The sequence below is a fragment of the Megachile rotundata genome, chromosome 16 (assembly GCF_050947335.1).
Source record: "Megachile rotundata isolate GNS110a chromosome 16, iyMegRotu1, whole genome shotgun sequence".
Taxonomy (NCBI): Eukaryota; Metazoa; Arthropoda; class Insecta; order Hymenoptera; family Megachilidae; genus Megachile; species Megachile rotundata.
This window is the reverse complement of record NC_134998.1, coordinates 1,416,344-1,437,633: the sequence shown is the minus strand read 5'-3', so window position 1 is coordinate 1,437,633 and position 21,290 is coordinate 1,416,344. Positions and strand designations below refer to the sequence as shown.

At 37.4% G+C, this 21,290-nt stretch overlaps 1 protein-coding gene and 1 long non-coding RNA gene across 5 annotated transcripts in view; one reads left to right on the top strand and one right to left on the bottom strand.

The window, feature by feature from the left end:
* Window positions 1–21,290, top strand: part of LOC100881222 (2-acylglycerol O-acyltransferase 2-like) — a 175,033-nt gene that overhangs the window by 28,533 nt on the left and 125,210 nt on the right. The window contains exon 1 of one of the 4 annotated variants that reach the window (XM_076540779.1): window positions 17,511–17,651. The exons of the other annotated variants lie outside the window; for them this stretch is intronic. The gene's annotated coding sequence lies outside the window, so the exon portion shown is untranslated. Of the gene's footprint in view, window positions 1–17,510; window positions 17,652–21,290 lie in introns of those variants that run through there. 4 annotated transcript variants of the gene reach the window in all.
* On the bottom strand, window positions 9,771–14,325 carry LOC143266054 (uncharacterized). Its single transcript, XR_013041059.1, has 2 exons — window positions 12,847–14,325; window positions 9,771–10,434 (listed from the first exon to the last, which is right to left on the bottom strand). It is a non-coding gene; the product is annotated as an uncharacterized LOC143266054 (long non-coding RNA).

Below are 21,290 nucleotides of genomic sequence, written 5' to 3'. Positions count from 1 at the left end.
ATTTAAAAGGTATAGATAATAAAGTCAAAAAACTAATGACAGTAAAGATGGCGGATAAATAACGTAACTCGGATATGGAACAAAAAAGCAGTAATATATTTTAGTATTGTTTCAGCGTATGATATCTCTCGAAACATGTGAGCTTATGCAATGGCACATTACAATATTCGCAAACGTACCGTGTATAACCCGATTTTTTATTTGCAAAGCATACTCTGCATTTCCGTTGAGGATATGTCTTGTTTCCATTTGTGACATAATTATGTTGTACTCTATAGAAATAAGAAGTTCTATAGAGAAAGAAGCGTTCCTCAGGTAAAAATGGTAGATCTACCCGATCGGTCGGCTAAGTGTTAATAAAATGAATACATATAAGCACGGAGGCGAAACCTTGTGTTTAGTGCAGATTTGGTTTGAATTTATTTAATGTATTGTAATGGAAAATTTATTTATAATGTTTGATATCTAATGTATGTTAATGTTAAGTTTCTTTAACGCTAAGCAAAGAAGTGCATTTGTTTCAATTATTATATGTTTATTTTATAAGCGATTGATGCACCGATTCGCAACATTGTAATCATAGACGCGGGAATATTAGCTATAAAGGGCATATGTTGTCATTAAAATCGGAAAAGTCTGATTGTGTCAACTCTGAACGGTATAGCCCAGCGTGCGCGGAAAACTAAAGGGTTTTCTGTGGCCGTCAAGCTCCCCGCGTGCTCGAAAAGATGAAAATCTTTTTGAGGCCGCTATAGACCTCAATTGGGTAGACATCTATTGCTATGAAGGTCCACGCGTGCACGGGAAGACGAAGTCGACCCGGAGCCGCTAAGCTACCGGCGAAACCGGCAGAATTGACTTTTTTAATGAGCGATTATTCGAATTTATAAGAAAATTCGATAGAAATGCTCGTAAGTAGCGAGGTTCCGCGTCCATGAAGGGCGAAGCATTTTCGGACGTTATCGGTAGCGTTCGTCAACAATCGCTATCGCGTTATCGCTACGTCGAATCCGTGAGCGCGGAGCAGGTATTCATTCTCTTCCCGGCGACCGAGTAAATAACATTAAGACGCTTGCGTTCCTTATTCAATAATTTCGTGAAATAAAATTGGTTATATTTATTTAAATTTGCAGTTAAATTACACTGTCCAACAAATTTTGACTTTTTTTCGACGTTTCTAATTTCGTCCAGTGATTCTTATAGCCTTTTTCGCGCTGATTACGAATCTGCAATCCGTTTTTCTCCAGCACGTACAGTTTTTGAGAAATTTGTGTTTGAAAAAAAAACACATTTTTAAAATTTGAACCAATTTTGTGAGGTAACTATAAAAGACACTAAGATTCTGTTTGCATCAAAAGATTCTATAGATTTTCCTGAATACAACGATACCTGCGTTTTATGCATTCTGAATGTTTAAACATGTTTAAATGGCCATTGAACGCCGAGAGACTCGAATTTTGCACCAATTTTTGCGTATATTTTTCAATTTATATTAAAAAGTAAGGGTCTAGTGGAAAATTGAATTATACTACGCGATAGAGCACATTTTCACCTTTAAAATGCACCCCTAGAAAGTTGCAACGTCGTTTTTTTTACGATGCCAAAAAGCAAAATAGCAACACGCGAGACGAAACAAGGGCGGTGGTGCTCCACGCCAGAGCGTAATCGCGTTAATGTAGACGCGATACGGAACGGCCGCTCTGATGCGGGGCATCACTGGCCTCATCTCGTGTTGCGCGTTGCTATTTTGCTTTCTGGCATCGTAAAAAAATGACGTTGCAACTTTCTAGGGGTGCGTTTTAAAGGTGAAAATCTGCTCTATCGCGTGGTATAGTTCAATTTTCCACTAGACCCTTACTTTTTAAGATAAATTGAAAAATATACGCAAAAATTGGTGCAAAATCCGTGTCTCTCGGCGTTCAATGACCATTTAAACATGTTTAAACATTCAGAATGCATAGAACGCAGGTATCGTTGTATTCGAAAAAGTCTATAGAATCTTGTGATGTGAACAGAATCTTAGTATCTTTCATAGTTACCTCACAAAATTGGTTCAAATTTAAAAAATGTGTTTTTTTTTTCAAACTCAAATTTCTCAAAAACTGTACGTGCTGGAAAAAAACGGATTGCAGATTCGTAATCAGCGCGAAAAAGGCTATAAGAAACACTGAATGAAAATAGAAACGCCAATTGGCTGTTGGACAGTGTTATTTATGCCCACAAAATCCTGTACACCTTGAGTGTAAACCGTTACACCGATTAGGGTTGTTGCACGATTAACTAGAAAAGCACGTAAATTTCGTAAATACGGATAGTCCGTTCGGATAGCAAGCCGGTATATCAATGAAATTTTAAGTCCGCATGTCTTACCTATTCGTCAATACACTTGAAACCGATTTAGATTAGTCCAAGACAATGCTCGATCACATACAGCGAACATTGCAAAAACGGTTTCTGTCGCAACGTCAAATTAATACGCTACAACATTCAGCAATGAGCCCAGATCTCAATCCAATTGAACACGTTTGGGATATGATGGGGCGTTGATTGCGAACGGACTATCCGTATTTACGAAATTTACGTGCTTCTTCGAATTTGGAACCAAATTCCCCAAGCCATAATACGGTAATGCATTAATATGCGTGAACGTTTGCAAGATGTAATTAACAACCGTGGTGGTAATACGCGATATTAAATGTACAAGTCCTCGAATTTTATTGAAAAAACAAAATTACACTCACCCGCGCAGACATTGCGGCAGGCGCACATACCTGCGCGTTCCCACGTTCATATACCTGCATATACACGGCACACAACACACGAACTCACACACACAAGAGGAAGCGTAAATTCGACCTTCTCAGACCAAAGCATTCTTTAAAAATTTAGCAATGATACCGGTAAATGTAGAGACACAAACTTTTTTACCCAACAAACGTATTAGTCGCGGATAGGAGTAGTAATGACGTTTCCTTAACTCTTTTCGTTCAAATTTCAAAGTTTGATCCATCGGTTCATAGAGAACAAAGAATCGGAGCCATTTGAAACTTCGCATACATTTTGTGGGCAATATGAGCTTAAAAAAAAACCTAGGCATAATCATTACAATACTTATTTACAAAGATACCGCAACTTTTGTAATTTGAGGAAAAAACACCGTTTTTTGACGTTTTGTTACATCAATATTAAGCACAAAAAAAAATTTAATCAAAAACTGATATACCCATCTTAAAGGGTACATTCTCCGCTTTTTGGAACAGTATTTACAATTTCTGTTCGATGGTGGGTTCATGAGATAATGACTATCAAAGGAAAAAGCGTCATTTTGGCTTTGGTAGCTTATAACTTTGCGACCGATCGTCGAAACGAACTTCATAGACGTGAAAATTATAGGGGAAGGAACAAAGAACAGCAGTCGAGAAGTGGCATTAATCAAAAAAATTTTTCCATGTCTTTACAGACCTTAAAAAAAAGAAAAAAATTCTAAAATTTTTTCATCGCGATTTTTTGTATATTTTGTTAATGATAATGGGCTCAACAAATTTTTGAGATAAAGTGTCAAAAACTAGAGATCTGAAGCTTCAAAATGACTATTCTGGATGTCTTCTGTGATGAATTTCAACGGAGGCAGAGCAATTTGAAAATGACCTAAAAATTTAAGGAATTTTTCTGTTCCCTTAATTTTTTTGACTAGTGTATACAATACACTGCGGTGCATAACTATAGCACCATCTACTTTTTGAGTTGTTCTGTAATTTAGAATTAAAATGCAAAAAATCAATTGCAGGAGATGAAATCGTATGGGCCGCAATAAATTTTATATTACGTCTCATTGAAGTTGCTCTTCTATTAGAAACGATATAATCGAAAATGTGATTTTGGCTTGTTGCGTAACTATAGCACCAATATTATTAAATTAGCTTCTCTCCATTCAGTTCAACTACAAACTCACTGAAGCTAAATAATTACATTCTTTATTAAAGTACAAATTAAAATTTGACAATACTCTTTGTTGAACAATGTCACGTGGTAGATATTTGACCGAAGAGGAGAAGGGTAAAATTTTGACGTTTAAGGAGGACAAAATTAGTGTATGGGAAATTGCCCATAGGCTAGGGCGCTTACATTAAGTCATTTTGATTTTCTTAAATAATTCAGTTAATTATGGCAATAATAAGAAGGATGGTTCAAAGAAAAAATTGAGTCCCTGTGTCAAACGAGCAATTGTAAAAGCAGCCAGTAACAGCCAAAACAGCTGTAACCTTAGGAAGGAACTCAACTTAAATATTTCACGGTAGACAGTACGTCGAGTTTTGAAAAGTAATCCTAACATGGTGAGGCAGAAATTAAAATCTGCACCAAAACTTCTACCACGGCATAATGTTGCGAGGCTGGAATACGCTCGAGCGAACATTCATCGCGACTGGAAAAGCGTAAGTTAACCTTACAAGGAAACATATCGAACCGCGACACACCGATTTTAATGAAACTTATGTGAAAGATAGTTCTCAAAAAAATATTTGACACGTATTTTTTTTTATCGGCAATCGTTCACATTGAAGGGGTGAAAATAGCCCTCGAAGTTGGGGGTTGAAACCATGTTTTTGGGAATATCTCCGGAACGAAAGAAGATAATTGAATTCTTTTTTTTGTAAATTGTTCGTCTTTAGATAGGAAATTTTTGTGCGTAAAAAATTTCAAGAAACTTGATTTGTTTAAATAATATTTAAAAAATTCATCATTTTTGTTTAAATTTTTGCACTAAATGTTGATCTATTTTTTTGCAACTTCGTGTACGTAAACTATGGACAAAAATAGAGGATACGTGTTTTTGGAATTTGTTATTTGTTGCAATGTTTATTAGATATATAATTCAAAACGACCTCTTGCGAAGAGGGGAAATCAGCATTTTTATTAAAAATATCATTATTTTTACAATCTTTTACAATATTTTTGACATTTTATACCTCTATATATGCCGTTAATTGATTTCTGAATAATTATTGCAAGTGTCACAGGTATGAGCGTGACGCGGTTACAATCACCGCCGTAAGGAACATAGGCTTTTATGGCCAATATTGTTAAAAAATAATTTAATTTATTTTTATTTTCTGAGTTTCTTAAATAATCCCAATGTTTCGCAAGAGGTCGTTTTGAATTATATATCTAATAAACATTGCAACAAACAACAAATTCCAAAAACACGTATCCTCTATTTTTGTCCATAGTTTACGTACACGAAGTTGCAAAAAAATAGATCAACATTTAGTGCAAAAATTTAAACAAAAATGATGAATTTTTTAAATATTATTTAAACAAATAAAGTTTCTTGAAATTTTTTACGCACAAAAATTTCCTATCTAAAGACGAACAATTTACAAAAAAAAGAATTCAATTATCTTCTTTCGTTCCGGAGATATTCCCAAAAACATGGTTTCAACCCCCAACTTCGAGGGCTATTTTCACCCTTTCAATGTGAACGATTGCCGATAAAAAAAAATACGTGTCAAATATTTTTTTGAGAACTATCTTTCACATAAGTTTCATTAAAATCGGTGTGTCGCGGTTCGATATGTTTCCTTGTTAGATGTCAAAATCTTTTTACACCAATTTACTTAAACTTCTATCATTGATAATAAGGTTATATTTTCGGATGCAAAAAAGTTTAATCTTGATGGTCTGGATGGCTGTAATTCATATTGGCGAGATCTCCGAAAAGAACCACAATACTTTTCAAAGAGAAATTTTGGCGGACAAAGTGTTATGGTTTGCGGTGCCTTTTGTATTGATGGCATGTTGTAATTGGCTTTTCCATCCAAAAAGAGGGGTAGTGATGAGTACACTACAATTTTATCAGACAATTTGTTACCTTTTATAAGACTTTTATAGGACAACGCTGTTGTACATACCAGTCGGAAAACAGTATCATGGTTGGAAAGGAACAAAATTAATGTTATTAAGTGGCCAGCATGTTCACCAGACCAAAACCCGACGGAAAATATTTGAGCCATTACTGTCCGAAAAGTTTATGTCGAAAATCGACAGTATGAAAATATTTTAGAACGCAAAAAAAAAACAAAAACGCAATACTAAAAGCATGTAATGAAATTAGCCAACGAATTTTTCAGAAGCACATCGAAAGCATGCCAGATAGAATTTTCCAATTTATAACAAAACAGGGAGGCCCTATAAGATATTAAAATCATATTTATGTGTATATATGCTTCTTGGTTGGAAAAATGGTTTAATTGCCGCCGGTATGTAAAAATTGTAGGCACGAATTTCTGTTTTTTGGCCAGAAATATTTCTTCCTTTTTGATAATGAAGGGATTGAATTTCAATCACGTACATCAGTACATGGAAATCGATGTATATTTTATTATAATAAATTCGCTCTTTAAAGATCGCAACTATTTCTCGCTCCGTTACTATTTGATCTATTCGGTTATCGCGTCTCGCCTTTTTGACTCGAAACCGATCAAGGGTGGGGGGTCCGCGATCGACAACGCGCCACGACGCGACGGTCAAACAGTGTTTCGGGGTCGATAAGAAAGATCCCTAACTTTAAATTCCTAACAATATATTTGACATTTATTCACATGGTGCTATAGTTATGCAACGATGAAAAATCAATTTTCATGTTATATTTGCTTGTATAGTAAAATAATATCAACAAATTTTGACTGAAGTTCATCGTTCACTATACGCTTCAATTTCATATGGATGCTTTTTATGTATTGTTATTCCAAAGTCAGAATCTACTAAAAATGTAAGTGGCGCTATAGTTCTGCACCGCAGTGTAGAACGAGTTTCCTTCAGAAGCTATTTGCAATTGTGTTCTATACTGTATGAGACTTTTTGCTCCAGCCAAACCATCAATAGCCATATCGACAGGCCTACATCTAAAATTAAAACGCGCGACATTTGTGCGTATTGCCCTTATCATCTATTACAAAAATTACCGCGGTTGATAAGACCGTGCACTTGATCGCGGCTTTGGTCGAATTTGCCAAGTACGATTGCACTACATGCGATGTAGAAGGAATTGGATGAGTTATCTCTGCTTCAGTAGCCGCGGACGTTTCTCCGTGATGCAACGCTGTAACCGTGCACCCTGTGTGTGACAGGTACGTTTTGTGGAAGTTTAATAATTAAGGAAATCAGTGGTCTCCAAATTGAATATCAATTATGCAATCGTATTTATTCCCGTTACCTATACTTAATACATGCCGACGAACATAAATGAAAGAAGTATACTTCGATTTGCGGAATACAAAAAGAAACGAACATACCTCACACAAAAACACGCATTCTTAATCGGCTTAGGAACAACCGTTGCCGAATCAACACGTGAATGAACTCGTTACACCCTTTTCGCCGAACGCTTCGCGATCGCGAGTTCCATTTACGCAAAATTCGTTTTCCTCGAAATTAGCTGGCTACCTCGAAAATTTACGACTGGAAATAATTCCATACCGACTCCTCGGCGTCTCTATCACTCGCCGCTGGCATTGCCTTTCATTTCGTGGAAAAAATTACAGTTCCAGTTAACATGAAGACAAGCCGCAGGTTGTAATGAGCCACTGATTTGCCGCTCGAAAGGTCATCCAGAACACGGTGTCTTTCGTAATTCTAGGGTTGCTTGCGATTAGTATGATTTATACTAACACTTTGTAGTAATGCGTCTGTACCCATAAAGAATTCGATAGCAAGAAAGTGATCTATTGATCCGCACGTACCACGTTAGTTTATTGTCTAGTTGAGCATCATGGCCTTTTGCCGCTCCGCCGCTCCTGAGCTTTCGCTTATATCGGCAGGTGTTCGAGTCTTAGACCCACCACCGCACAAGAGTCGGAGCCCAGTCCAATCCGCGGGTTCCAAAGACATCACCTGACTCCATTGCCTGCTGTAAGGAATTTTTCTGTAGGCCCCCGGCTTCCCTGAGACTGGCTTTGAGACACCAGCCTCCCGAACCTCGACTCGGATTCCGGGACGGGACACGAAGTCGCCAACCGTTCACCTCGCCCAGGCCCGGCACGTCAGCCTGGCCAACACGTACCACGTTAGGTTCGATATTCGTGATAACGGGCGGGGGGGGGGAGGCGCTCGCGATTGCGTCGACGTTACAACGAGATTGGTGGGGCCCGCCACGATGTATCCCTTCAATTATGTTAGCGTATCAGCAACCCTGTCATACGATTACACGGTATGATGTTTTTCTCGTATATTCGGTATTTACCGCAAGTGCAATTTTTGATACTGTATCTCGGCATTAGACAATTGAAACAAACTTGCAATCGTTTGATTGTTTCATGTTTTTGCGAGAAGGCTAATCCTAATAAACTATAGCAATATTGCAACTCGTGTTCACCCGTACATAATGGACTTTCATGGCGCTGACTGGTCACATGAGACACAGGATGGTAGAATCTATTGGGCACCGTGCGAAGCCGATTATCCTTGGGCAAATTGCTAGAAATTATATGAGTCGCGCCTGCCGTATTTATATTCTTTCTGGTAAGAAATTGAGAACGCTATTCCATGAACTTTGCAAATTCGTTAAATCCAGTCCTATTCGGTGCTTCCATACTCTTTCGCTCCCATTCATTGTGCAAAACGGAATCTATTCATCAAGATAAATATACACTAATGAACGCTTTCCACAATTCTTTCCACACTGGTTTCAATAACCCTTCTAATGCACGAACATTATTGACCGCAGTGTCTATGAATTTGCTAAGTGCCTCGCCGTCTTGCTTTCGAACAGAAGGTAGGTCAAACAACGTGTTCACGTGATGGTCAATCAACGCCTTTGGATTTTCGTACCGCTCCTTCAAGCGCGACCATGCGAGTTCGTAATTCGCGACCGATACACTAAACGATTCTAAAACACGTGCCACGGGTCCAGATAATGGCGATACTAAGTAATTGAACCGATCGATGTCCGTTAATTTATCGCAATTATGCACTAAGGAATTGAAACTGTCGCGAAACCTGACCCATTGGCCAAAATCGTCATTGAAAGTTGGAAGTTTGATCACTGGGAGTTGAGTCGTCATGTTTCTTTCGACGGTACCGAAGATCGTACGCCTAGAACACTACATAAATGCCTTTCGGCATTCGAGAGCACAGCAAAACAAATGTCTTGAAACGATTCGCGCTCTTGCTAATGTACCTCTTCATTTTCCGTGCCTATTACAATTGTTTCTATGCGCGATTGAACGTTGTCAAATTTATCATACAAACCCTCATTAGCCCGTTCGCGTTTCTCAAATACTGATACATCTGTTTCCATGACTGACGTTTCTACGCATTTCCTAAATCGCGTCAGCTTTGATTTTATCGCCTCGCGTTCGACTACCAATGCTTTGAGGGATTCCATTCTATACTATTTCAACGCAAACTGAGACGAAAGAACCAAAAACTCATGTAACAAAGGAATGGTATCGGCGTTGATAAGATGCTTTCTCTAGCTGCAGCGTCGATGTCCTTGAATTTGCATATCTGCACGGCTTTTATTTCGTCCAGGGCGGTGCGTCGTCGAACTATTGCGCACAGTCGCCTTCCTGGATGTACCGTTGCAGTTGCTGTATGCTTCTTCGATGTCAAATCAAAAATACTTTGAATCTATATTAATATTATCACAAAAGAAACAAAAATATAACATGGAAAAAACCAAGTGTCCAACGGGTTCGAACCTGCGACAAATAAGAATGCAGAGATTTCGAGGCAGGACTCTTAACCTCCTTTTTTTTTGAAAAGTTCATTTATTCAACAAGCCAACAGTTACATACATTTAAGTTACATAAAATTAGCGTAGTCTTATGACGAATGCGCTTCACGACTTAAATTATTTGGGTGCTTTTTGGTTTGGATGCGTGTGGGTCTTAATGGTATCTTAGAGGAATAATTGATTGTCTATTTTTTCTTTGGGGCACCTAGCCGTATTTTTTTTTTTAACACTAGAAGTACCAAGGGGGTCGAAATGACTTATTTGACATTTCTTATAATTATAACTCATTTCAGGTACATTTTGTTTCTGAAAATTTTGCACGATTTTTTCTAAGATATACAATTAATTCTGTAAAGCAGTTTTCTTTTTTTTTATCATTTTGTTGTAAATTTGTATGCAGTATGCCTACATATACCGAGATAAGTCATTTTGACCCCCCACGGAACATAGGTTTTCGGTGCTGTTCTATTGTATCGTGGAAATTTTTGTGGCACGTAATCTGTAAGATACACAGCAATTTATCATCTAGTCGTAAAAGAAAATATTTCAAACTCAAAGATCTGTCAACAACCAAAAAAGTGTTGTTCCCACGGCTTGAATTGTTTGCGCTTGGTCATTACTTGTAGTATTTACTTCAGTCAAGTTCCCTCAGATTACTTTCAGTCGATCATCAGAAACGCTGCCATATACAACTCAGTCGTCTATCAGAAACAGTGAAACACAACTCTCAGTACAACTATATTCGCTATACAACTATACTCTGTAAAGTTTTAGAAGTATATGTTTGTGCAAATCATATTGCAAACTGCTGAAATATTATATTAGAACCCATAAAATTACTTCGAAAGAAACAATGGGAAAAATTTCACGAAGGAGTAAATTATTGAAAGCAATAAATAATTTGGAACAAAATTGTTCCGATACAGAGTATGATGAAAGTGATCTAGTTGAAAGTACAAGTGAATACCTTCCATCAAACAATAAATTATTAATAGCAATAAATTATTGCTATTATATTACTATTATTATTCAGATTATATTCAATTTTTGTTCACAGAATTAAAAAAATATATAAAAACGTAAAAATTGCTGTTTTTTCTTAAATGTCTTAGTAATTTAAGAAACAAGTCATTTTGACCCCTCCGGTAGAAGTAGGTATATGTCAATCGTCGGTATTTCTAGTGTTAAGGCGTTAAGGATAGGTGCAACAGTTTGGAAAAATTTAAAAATCTAGCTTACAAACTATCTATACAGCTTATCGCTATTCTTTAAAGTATAAATAAAAACTAAAACTAGGGCTGAATTATTTACAAATCTACATATTTACATTTGTGTATTGTTACGCTGGTTTGGGTTGGGGTGTGTGATTAAGTCCGCTGGGGTTATGTGGGGGATGTTCTGTGCGCTTTAATTTTGCAGCCACCAGTACTTTTGGTCGTTTTTAGGACTTTCATTTTTATCTTTGAGGGAGATCTGTATGCAGTATTTCAGTAAGGTGAGGAAGTGGTTTGGTGATGGGATAAATTTTACTGATTTTGTATTTACGTCTCTTTGGACGTGATATAATAATGGTATGTTGTTTGCGCTGAATATGAAACCGTTGCGATCTAGGCATGGGAAGATCTCGGGTGGTGTGTAAACGGTGATCATTGATTTTATTATATATTGCTTGTTGGCGTGTAGTTTCTGAAGGAGTTCTGTGAGTAGGGGGTGTTCAGGTGATTTGTGTGATTTGGAGAAATAGTTCCTGCATAATTTGATGATGTGGTTGTCTATGCGTGGGATATTTGCCGTGTTCAGTAGGATGGAGTTTCTGTAGTTTTTCTTATAATTGGAACCTATAGTTTTTCTACAGGTTTTCTGTTTGAGGCAGGTTCTTAAAAAGCGTCTCTCGAATAGTCTTAGATCTTCCATTTTGTAGTTGGGGATGTTATACCAGACAGGACATGCGTAAATTATGATTGGGCGTATCATTGTGGTGTAGCATAGGGTTTTTATGTTTCTGTCTAGATGTTTGGAAAAGAATATCCTTGATAGGGATTTAAAGGTAGCTTTCGCTCTGGCTAATTGAATGTCCAGATGAGTAAAGTATTTTAGGCGGATGTCCAATGTTAGTCCGAGATATTTCACTGATTGTTTGTTTAGGATGAGTGTTGAGGAATTTGTTGATTCCCTCAGTTGGAATTTTTTCCAATTTCGCGTGGTGTTTGTGCAGGTGTTTTTAAGGATTGGGTGGAACAATATTGATTCGCATTTGCTTGCATTGATTTTAAGTTTCCAGTTTGCATAAAAGGAGTTAACCCTTTCATTACGGGTGCCGCCTATAGGCGGCGGCCGCGCGACGGCCTGTGTGTACGGGTGCTGGCTATAGGCGGCGACCGCGCGACGACCTGTGTGTACGGGTGTTATATGTAAATAACTGAATATTCATACAATATACTCATTTTCATGTTTTTCCTATAATACGATGAAACAATTGTTATGTAGCTCTTAAAAAAGTGTACATACAAGACAATCACAAAGTAGCGTTGAAAAACGTTAGTCCGAATATCGAAGACTACTGACGAGCAAAGTACACACTTCGCGGCGCGGACTGCCGTAAGGAAAGGGTTAATTTTTTCAAAAAGGGGTTGTAGTTTATGTTGAATTTTTGTTGAGTCTCTGTCTATACAGTATATAATTAAATCGTCTGCGTAGGCTATTGCTTTTAGGTCCTTTGTGTTTAGAGCGAATAGTTTTAGTAGTGCGGCTGTGTATATATTAAAAAAAATTGGCGAGAGGATTGTGCCTTGTTGGAGCCCGTTTGCTACGGAGAATGATTTAGAAGATTTGTAATTTCCTTCTCTTAGCGTGAATTTTTTGCCTTGTATCATACTCCAGATGATTTTGGTGAGGTATGGAGGAAATTTACATTTCTCTAATTTGAATAGGAGCCCTTCGTGCCATACTGTGCCAAAGGCCTTTTCCAAGTCTATTAGGTATGCTCCTACGCATAGGTTTTTATTAAGGGCTTCGTTTATGTCGGAGGTAAGTTTGTTTATGGCATGAATCGTGGAGGTTTTGCTACGGAAACCGAATTGGAATTCGGGAATGATGTCGGGACTGATGCTGACCTGGGCTGTGATGTCTCGTGGTGTGCCGGTGACGTTAATGCCTCCTTTTGTTGGGGTGGTGGTACCTTCGCTTAGCGAGTCTCGTTACTCGGAACACTTGAAATTGCTGGAAATTCCCGTTTGTAGGTTGGCGGATCCTTTTTGCTACCTGCTGCGGCTTGAACCGTGACGTTTAGCCTGTTTAGTAGGGTATTGATTAACTCCCTTTGCTCGGAGTTTTATTTGCGAAGCTCTTCATTTTGTTTTTTTAATTCCTCTAGGATATCGTCTGTTGGATTTTTTTTTGCTGGTACTCTTCTGAATGTATCGGCTCCTGCGGTGGCTTCCTGTGTCAGGCTGTTGCTTCTTACGAGTTTGGTGACCGTTTTCTGCTGCGTTTGCTGTTTCCTTTTGGTGGGTTCTTTTTGTAGGACTTCAGTTATTTCCATTCCTCTTCTTTCTTTTTTAATTAACTTTTGCAGAGTTTCCTCCGAGGGAGGTTCCTTGTCTGCCATTTCTTCGAAGTGCTGCTTAAGTGTGGTGATACGGTCTATTGGAATTTCTTTCCCCGTGGCTAAGCCACGTGGCTATTGAGGGAATTTACTTCTATTTTGTTTTCACTATTTTTTAATTGTAACTGGTTGTTTGCACTGTCACTTTTTAATGGTGTGAGTGAAGCAACTTTGCGCTTCGCCACTGTGATTGCACACGCGGCAAACTGACCTTGCTATGGACGCACTACGGTTTCAGACGATAGTACCTGTTCGGAGGTCACTGAACGAATGACTCTTAACCTTTTAACCAATTCTTTAGTTGAAGGATTATCGTACGTTCAGGTATATAACCGACTACAACGTAAAATTAATTAATGAATGAATTTTATTTCTTTAACTAATATATCTGTTGGATGATGGGGTTGAGCAAGGGCTGATCAACTGTTTTAAGATTGGATTTTCGAGGGCAATCCGGTGAAATTTGCAATAAAAAAAAAAAAAAAACTTTGGACACTACTCGTAACTCAATTGATTGTCAGTTTATTTAACAAACACGTAAATAACAGAACGAACAATTAACTGTAACGATACGAAGATAATAAAGATTGATAAAGAAACAATGGTTGGGTTCGGTTATGCGGTTAGCGGTTCGTCAACGACTGTATTCGAAAAACGGTTTCGACAAAAATCTTGAAAAATTTCGGTGGGTAAGGCGCATGCCCGAACGCTAATTAGTTGGCATTTTTCTCAACTGAGTGTGCTGACACTACCTATTCGCAGTGCGTTCTAGCGTGTTCGAACGATTCCGAACAATATCATTTGTATTAATTATGAATATGAATCTACCTAAAATTACTTAACACGTTGACTGCCGCGCGCATTTTACGTGGTTTGCCCATGGCGCCGCCATGAATTTTTTACTATGCGGTGCATATTATGTTGAAACAATATTTACGGCAGATAATATAAGTTGTATAATCATGTTTAATGCATTTTTCATGGTGGGGGTCTTCAAACCATTATAGTAACCATGGTATTATTTAAAATTTGATCAGTATCAATATTTACTCTATTTATGTATTGTAACTATTGGTCGCGTCGCCGGTCATCGGTGACCCCCACGGCGCTGTAGCCAAGTCGAGTGCCGGTCACCGGTGACCCCCACGGTAGCCAACGTGTTAATATACAGGGTGTCCCGTAACTAGTGTTACTCCCTGAAAGGGGTGGTAGAGGACGTCATTCTGAACAAGATTTTCCTTTGCGAAAATGGGGTTTGAAGCTTCGTTTTTGAATTATTAAGGAAAAACACGGACCAATCAGAGCGCGAGGATTTCGCGCGTCGAGAAGCGGGAGCGACAGCTTGAAGTCCAGCGGCTGAACGCGAACGCGATCAAGAGTCTTTGCCTCGGAACAGTCTAAACATCCAACGCGAAGTCTTTACATCGAAACTCAGTTAAATAACGAACAGAATAATTAAAAGTATTGTTTATTTATTCATTCATCATGAGGGAGGAACGAAATTAATTATGCGTAATTAATGCAAGTTATGCAAATGAAATTTATTGAATATTGCCATTCGTTATCGATGAAGAATGTGAAATTAAATATTGAAAATTTTTTATTTTACTTCTAACAATAATATTAGTCAATGAATTTACTCATTTTAATGAAAAATAATTATTCGGTTCGCAAAAAAAGAGTTTCAATTTAATATCTAATAAATGTATTAACCGGTCTACCGTACATTAACAGGAAATTTATTAAAATAGCACTCACCCATTGTTTGAAAATAATCCTGTTTGAAAATAATCCTTCAATGAAAGCGTTGGGGGTCCTGAGTCGTCCCGCTGATCATGACCTGCCGTAACATCGGCACCGTATACCACAGAAGTTTCGCGGAACGCGAAACACAACTGCCGAACAGAATATGCAGGCGTTTTTCTAAAACAGTTGAACGTTCTTGACGCGGCGACGAGCCGTGCTATTGCGAACGTTTCTGGAAAAATACTACACCCATAACAATACATCGGTAATATCGTGTCGTAGATATTCAGTTGTGTAGTATTTTTCCAGAAACGTTCGCAATAGCACGGCTCGTCGCCGCGTCAAGAACGTTCAACTGTTTTAGAAAAACGCCTGCATATTCTGTTCGGCAGTTGTGTTTCGCGTTCCGCACGAGAATGGTCGCGAAAAGTAGTGCCGCTTTACCGTTTGGGCAGAAGCGTGTTAAAATCTTTTAAACATATTGGTGACGTTTTCCCGATTAAAATGAGACCAAACGCGATATAACGCGGATAATGTTTCTCGTTTATTAAAAAATGGGTTGTTTCGATAGACTGACTCGGGAACCGTGAGTGAATTTTCGCTTTACAAACGCGAACCGCGGCGTGAAGAAAGCAGTTGAAAAGATTTGCTGAAAAATGACAGTGAAAATGATCGTATTGTGAACTGAAGTCAGTGCAGTGACCTCTGAGTGCTGTCAGCTGTGGTATACGGTGCCGATGTTACGGCAGGTCATGATCAGCGGGACGACTCAGGACCCCCAACGCTTTCATTGAAGGATTATTTTCAAACAGGATTATTTTCAAACAATGGGTGAGTGCTATTTTAATAAATTTCCTGTGAATGTAAGGTAGACCGGTTAATACATTTATTAGATATTAAATTGAAACTCTTTTTTTGCGAACTGAATAATTATTTTTCATTAAAATGAGTAAATTCATTGACTAATATTATTGTTAGAAGTAAAATAAAAAATTTTCAATATTTAATTTCACATTCTTCATCGATAACGAATGGCAATATTCAATAAATTTCATTTGCATAACTTGCATTAATTACGCATAATTAATTTCGTTCCTCCCTCATGATGAATGAATAAATAAACAATACTTTTAATTATTCTGTTCGTTATTTAACTGAGTTTCGATGTAAAGACTTCGCGTTGGATGTTTAGACTGTTCCGAGGCAAAGACTCTTGATCGCGTTCGCGTTCAGCCGCTGGACTTCAAGCTGTCGCTCCCGCTTCTCGACGCGCGAAATCCTCGCGCTCTGATTGGTCCGTGTTTTTCTTTAATAATTCAAAAACGAAGCTTCAAACCCCATTTTCGCAAAGGAAAATCTTGTTCAGAATGACGTCCTCTACCACCCCTTTCAGGGAGTAACACTAGTTACGGGACACCCTGTATATTCTGACAAAAAAAGGCACGCTAATTCAAAGCGGAAAGTACTGTTTTAAAGGAATGTAGCGGTTTTTGATTTTTTTAGCTACGGCGCACCTCACTGAAAAATCTGAAAAAATTAGAGAATATTAGTTATGCTAACATGTAACTACCATATTAATGTAAAAGTAGTGCTCCGACATCTTCGCTAAAAATTCGCATTTTTTCGGATTTTTTTTCGGTTTTTGATTTTTTACAACTACAATTTGCGATCAAAAAATCTGAAAACATTCTATAATATGCGCTACAAGGACCTCAATGTTTCAGAATTTTTTCAACATTTTTTTTACGAAAGTAAATAGACAAAGTGGACCAAAAACCGATATTTCGTTTTTTCCCTTTTACTATTTCCACAGGTGAGATAAGGGGTTGAAACTTGGTGTGAGATGTTTTTTTTTTGGATATCCTATCGACTGACGTATTGGGTTTCTCATTTGACTCAAGGGCACATTTGACTACCTTATCTGGCTAGACCCTTTGTAGAGAAAATTTAGAGTGTCTCACGAGTCTACTCTTAAAATTTCAAGTCCTAAAATCTAAATTTGTAATCTATAGCGTAGTACAGCCAATCTAACAGACACATGAACAAATGCAGATCGGATCGCCTCAGGAGCCTCACTATGTTCGAAAATGAAAGTTGCATTGCACGCTTTCAGCACGCAGTTCTAGAAGATTAACATAATAATAAAAAACATGTTGTTGTACAAGTACTGTACATTATCACTTATCGGCTGATGACTCATGTTTCTATTATAAAATTGTGAATTGTCTGTATAAATGCATACTGTATGCTTACATTATATCACATATAGTAGATATGCGCTGCATAAATTATGTAAATAATGAGCAGTAACTCGAAAAAGAACTAAACTATGCACTGATAGCTATATTAGAAAATTAATTTCAAGATTAAATAACTAATTACATTCACTGTGTGTCATCTTTAATCACTCTTCCAAAACTGAAAACAGCATTCCGAAAACCGACGATGCATTCGTAAAGAGCAGCAGATAAGACAAATATTTAGATGAGCATGAGTCTTATCACTCCGTGGGACACGTGAATAAAAACATATTACAAGAGTGTCATAGTTGTTCTAAGAGTCTAAGCGGTGAGTGTCTTATTAAAATTTTCTTTAGTTATTTGGTTTCAGGTAAATTTGGACAGCTAAAACTGTCAGCTATATTAAGCGATATAGGCAGCTATTTAAATTAATATCTGAATTAATGTATAAAATATAAAAGTGATATTTCTCGATATATTTTTCAAAGATTTACCCCAAACTCGTATCGTCAAAATCTTTCCAACATGGAGATATTTCGTGCTTTTAATTATTGTTCGGATATGATTGGGGAGGAGAGTGAATAAAAAATAAATTAGACAAAAAAGAACACTTGATATGTATGTTTGTTCATGATTGCACGGCGAAAGTGTAAGCGATTCCCGTTTATAATAAGGTAAAGTGGGGTAAGTGCAGACTGGTTTTTTTACAGTTGGTATTTAAACGTAAGTATTTTCAGTCCGCTATGTAAATATTTGACGCTGTCGATATCGAACATTTTGCACAATTACTACCATTTAATTAATATTAACTAGGACCTTAATTTTCCTTATACATTTTGATTTTAATAGGAAATTGTTTAAAATGTCAACTACTCTGTACTTTCCCTGAAAATAGGATAAGAGCGTAACTTGAAGTTAAATACTTTGAAACTTTATTTCATGTCCAATGGGACAAGAGCAGAATTATTAACAAGTCTGTTATAAAATGCCTTTACCTGCATCATGCAAATACTCTATACTGCAAACAAGTATTTTTAGCTGAAATATAAAAGGGAATATAGTGGAAAAAAACAAGGAAACAAACATCCTAAATGGAGAAATTTCGCTCATATTGTAATAAAAATAGCCTGTATATGCACTTGCCCCGTTTACGAACTTACCCCCTTCACCTTATGTATGTAATTGTGTCTGATTATTTGGTTTATCATTTTGATTGATTGTTGTAAGATCCGAATACCGAAGTATGATCTTCATTGACTTTAATGAATAGAATCAATCTATTCGAGGAGTACAGTGTCTCACTGGAATAGTGTTGTGCATGGCGTGTTAAGAGCGAAATGTCTCCTCAATAGTAGTGCATGGCGTGTAGATAGCGCAGTATCACCACAATACTGCGTGATTTAGAAATCACAATGATGCGGTACGCCACTCGCGACTATGTTATAACTCAGATTATAATCCGAACTGCATTAAACTATTCATGGAACTCTACGTTATACGATACCTTCCGATTTCCGATTCGACCCACACCAGATTCAACAGTTGACTGTCTGTTCGATATGTAAAGATCGCCCGCGAATCCCCACGTTTAAGGAGAGTGTCTCGCTGCGGCCATCTTGCTGGTTTACATAAACGGCTATCTCACTCCTGCACCTTAGAAAATTCGACTTTATTCAGTATAGAGTATTTATTACTGTCTAAAACGACCAGAGCACCCTGTAGTGAAGTCCACTGATGGGTGCTGTATTCGTAAAAACTTCATTTTCGCCCCGCTTCCTTCGCACATCGCATTGGTATGAAAGAGACAAGTCGATTTTCGTAGATTCAACTTTAACGCTCGAATATTGCAAAAATGAAGTTTTTATGAGTACAGCACCCATCAGTGGACTTCACTACAGAATACTCTGGTCGCTTTAGGTAGTAATAAATAATATGTACAGAATAAAGTCGAATTTTCGAGGGTGCATGAGTGAGACAGACGCTGATCTAGGCAAACAAGATGGCCATTAGCCGTGAAATATAGTTCAAGGACTATCCGATAGTAGCGCTCGTAGTACTTTTCACCTATTTTGGCCGTTTTGGCCAAGTTACATACAGCGTCGATAAAAATACGAAACGGTCGATAACTGTACATAGTTTTCAGAACTGCGCTCGTCATATAATTCGACTGTTCTGCTAAATGTACATGTATGCATTTATGTATACCAATTAAATTACCACGTAAATTACATTATTCATTTGATAACGAATTAAAAATACTATAGGAAATAGGCGGTGAGATAAAGTAATAATACTTTCAATTATATTTTAACAGAAACTTTAATTATACTTCTGAAGCTCTGAAAGGTACGTCTTTACTCGTCAACGAAAACCGTAAGAATAAGAAAATCGTGGAAGGAAAAAATCCGTTACGAATCTATAGACCCTATGGGTCCTATGGTGAAAACAAACATGTGCAACCTCTTGAGTCGAAACTCCAACGTCAGTGAAAGTTTACGACCCGATGATTTTTGCTGAAGGCAACACTTATTGTGTTGAATAAATCCAACAAATACTCAAATATTTTGAATCGCATCATGTTCTGTTTATATTTCGTATACTTTTTCGCGATAAGCAGTATTGTTATAAGTGTGGGGTGCGAGATAAGAATGTTTCTGCGGTATAAATCAAAGCGAGGTGCGAATGAAGAGTATTTGGATCGATTACAGTATGAATGAAGAGTGTTTGGATCGGATGACAGTTCGTCGTAATAGGAATGCGTGTATGATTAAATTTCGGGGAAGAAGTGTATTGTGTAGTCAGAATGAATTGAGGAGTCGAGCGTAAGAGTCGAACGTGAGAGATTAAAAAATAAAGTCGTGCGTGAATTTTATTTTGTTGTTTTTCTTATATTAAATACTTTTGTTTTCTGAAACGACATATTTTAGAACGACGCGTAATATATTTTTCATTCTTTCGAATAAAGATTCTCTGAATTGTATTTGAGAAACCTTATATGTACAGTATTGATTCGTAACAAGCAACAGTTTTGTGATTCGTAACAAGCAAATTTCTATCCCCTCTTCTTTGTTTGAAGTCGGCTGCTGAGTGAGAGATCCGAGAAAGAGTGAGAGGTCCGCGAAACCGAAGAAGTCATAAATTTTCACGGTCGACCGAACAGTATAATGGAAAGAGGACAGAACATATGTATTGTTTTCTCACTCTGATGCATAGCGATTCTGTCGTCCGTTCATCTAATTCTACATTGATTCGTAATAAGCCACTCGCTCGGGTCTGGCCAGTTGCTTGTTACGGATCCGGTATATTATACATAGGCATGTTCCATTCAAGAAATTTTACTTGTATTAAAAAGGGAAAGAATGTTATGTTCTGTCCTTGTCTAAAGAATAACATCTCTGCTCGACCGATTACTTTATAGTTTACCGCTATTGTCGTCGCGCTCGGGAACAAAGGCAAGCCGAATAGTACAGTGTTCATTCCATATAAGCAAAAATGTCCTTTCCGATATAAGCAAAAATGTTATCCCCACCACTGGGGGGAAGACCCCTCGAGACGCCCGAGGTTCGCTCGCCGGGAAATGTAACGTGACCCGGGTATTAGTGTATCCGTGAGACAATACCAATGCAAATATAAAACTTTTTTATTTTTGACTTTTTCGTTATCAAACTTTTACCAATTAATTCTTGACATTTTTCCGATTAAAATGAGACCAAACACGGTATAATTTGGACTTTATTTACTGGTTTAATTGACTATAAAAGTTTCTCACGTCGATGAGGGTAGCGAGTCAAAAAGAAAGAGACGCTACGATCGTGGCAGTCGGCAAAGATCAAAAGTCTGTTCGATTGTTTGCAATACTGAAGCATTGGTAATTTTTTTATTTTTCATTCATTTTTTTATATAACTTTCTCCATCATATTCGTGACATTTTCCTGACTAAAATGAGATCAAACACGACATAATTTGA